Source organism: Pseudoliparis swirei, chromosome 16 (genome assembly GCF_029220125.1).
Source record: "Pseudoliparis swirei isolate HS2019 ecotype Mariana Trench chromosome 16, NWPU_hadal_v1, whole genome shotgun sequence".
Classification (NCBI taxonomy): Eukaryota; Metazoa; Chordata; class Actinopteri; order Perciformes; family Liparidae; genus Pseudoliparis; species Pseudoliparis swirei.
The window spans coordinates 25,757,413-25,759,912 of record NC_079403.1 but is presented as its reverse complement, the minus strand read 5'-3'; the positions used below and the strand labels follow the sequence as shown (position 1 = coordinate 25,759,912).

The 2,500-nt window shown below is 62.6% G+C and overlaps 1 protein-coding gene across 1 annotated transcript in view; it reads right to left on the bottom strand.

Moving 5' to 3' along the window:
* Positions 1-2,500, bottom strand: part of tgfbr1b (transforming growth factor, beta receptor 1 b) — a 59,944-nt gene that overhangs the window by 29,918 nt on the left and 27,526 nt on the right. The gene's annotated exons all lie outside the window — the stretch shown is intronic.

Here is a 2,500-nt window from a genome sequence, read left to right as displayed (position 1 = left end):
TGAATCGGCATCACAGATAACCACAGGAGAGTCCTGGTGGCTCAGAGCGTCTCCATCTCATCACCTTCAGGTGTCTGAGAGCGTCTCCATATGAAACGCTAACACGTCTCTCTCTCCACATTCTGTCAAGAAGCTCAAAACTAGACTTGAAAAGCAATAAGTGGAGGGCTGGAGGGATGAAACGCTCATTAACGTGAATTAAAAATGTTCACACAAACTCTGGGGAGCATTTGGAAGAACCGATCTATAAATAATCAAGTCGCTATAACAGAACATGAATAACACACTTTCCCCTGAACATGAATAACTTCCTATCCCCTGATAGGCCTGGTGGAGGCCTGGTGGAGGCCTGGTGGAGGCCTGATGGAGGCCTGATGGAGGCCTGGTGGAGGCCTGGTGGAGGCCTGATGGAGGCCTGATGGAGGCCTGGTGGAGGCCTGGTGGAGGCCTGATGGAGGCCTGGTGGAGGCCTGATGGAGGCCTGGTGGAGGCCTGATGGAGGCCTGATGGAGGCCTGGTGGAGGCCTGGTGGAGGCCTGATGGAGGCCTGGTGGAGGCCTGATGGAGGCCTGGTGGAGGCCTGATGGAGGCCTGGTGGAGGCCTGGTGGAGGCCTGATGGAGGCCTGATGGAGGCCTGATGGAGGCCTGGTGGAGGCCTGGTGGAGGCCTGGTGGAGGCCTGATGGAGGCCTGGTGGAGGCCTGATGGAGGCCTGATGGAGGCCTGGTGGAGGCCTGGTGGAGGCCTGATGGAGGCCTGGTGGAGGCCTGATGGAGGCCTGATGGAGGCCTGATGGAGGCCTGATGGAGGCCTGGTGGAGGCCTGATGGAGGCCTGATGGAGGCCTGGTGGAGGCCTGATGGAGGCCTGATGGAGGCCTGATGGAGGCCTGGTGGAGGCCTGATGGAGGCCTGGTGGAGGCCTGATGGAGGCCTGATGGAGGCCTGGTGGAGGCGTGTGGATGTCACAGCAGGGTGCCGCTCCACCTGTGGTCTGTAACCCTGGAGCCAGGCTATTTCAAATAAGTGTAATCGCTTTTGTCAAAACTAAATGTTTGATGGATACGTGTACAAACATTAAGATATAATCTCTGCCTGATGGCTCTGATTTCATGTGTTTCTGTTTCATGTGTTTCTGTTTCATATTTAATCCAGAAACAGTGGACAGACTCACTGACAGCATTCCTGGCAGAGACGATGACATCTGAAGAACACGTTGTTTAATAGAGAGGAACTTTGTGAAAGTTTAAATCCAGAAACACGGTGGGATCAACTTGTTTTAAGGCTAGAGCTTCAGTCTCCTCTGAATCATTGAGCGGCTCTGGAAGACGCCTCCAGCCACCGGCCAGACAGCAGGCAGGAAACTGTCATGAGCAAGTAAATAAGAAATAAGGAGTGGAATGAGAGCGATGCCGATATCACTGTGGGGAGGAGGGGGAGGGGCTGCCCTCCATGTTGTGACCCCGCCGCTGGGCAGAACCACACAATGCAACAAGAGCCACGTGGGGAACCGGAGACGTCTGGTGAGACGTGCCTCACTGCAGCTTCAGCTCTCCTCCTACTTTGTTTACTTTGTGCAACTGAAGCTGTGCAGCAGAAACACGTCGTTCCACCAGGAGACTCCGGGTCACCTGGCCGTCTGCATCCTAATGAAACCAGAGGGAACGGCTGGAAGACAGGAGGGACGAGCTCGGAGGGACGAGCCCGGAGGGACGGGCCCGGAGGGACGAGCTCGGAGGGACGAGCCCGGAGGGACGAGCCCGGAGGGACGAGCCCGGAGGGACGGGCCCGGAGGGACGAGCTCGGAGGGACGGGCCCGGAGGGACGAGCTCGGAGGGACGGGCCCGGAGGGACGAGCTCGGAGGGACGAGCCCGGAGGGACGAGCCGGAGGGACGGCCCGGAGGGACGAGCTCGGAGGGACGAGGCCGAGGACGAGCCCGGAGGGACGAGCCCGGAGGGACGAGCCCGGAGGGACGGGCCCGGAGGGACGAGCTCGGAGGGACGAGCCCGGAGGGACGAGCCCGGAGGGACGGGCCCGGAGGGACGAGCTCGGAGGGACGAGCCCGGAGGGACGAGCCCGAGGGACGAGCGAGGGCGAGCCGGAGGGACGAGCCGGAGGGAGAGCGAGGGCGAGCCGGAGGACGAGCTCGAGGGACGGGCCCGAGGACGCAGGCGGACGGGCCGGAGGACGAGCTCGAGGGCGAGCCGGAGGACGAGCCCGGAGGGACGAGCCCGGAGGGACGAGCCCGGAGGGACGAGCCCGGAGGGACGAGCCCGGAGGGACGAGCTCGGAGGGACGAGCCCGGAGGGACGGGCCCGGAGGGACGAGCTCGGAGGGACGAGCTCGGAGGGACGAGCCCGGAGGGACGAGCCGGAGGGACGAGCGAGGCCGGAGGGACGAGCTCGAGGACGAGCGAGGGAGGGCCGGAGGGGCCCGGAGGGACGAGCCCGGAGGGACGAGCCCGGAGGGACGGGCCCGGAGGGACGAGCTCGGAGGGACG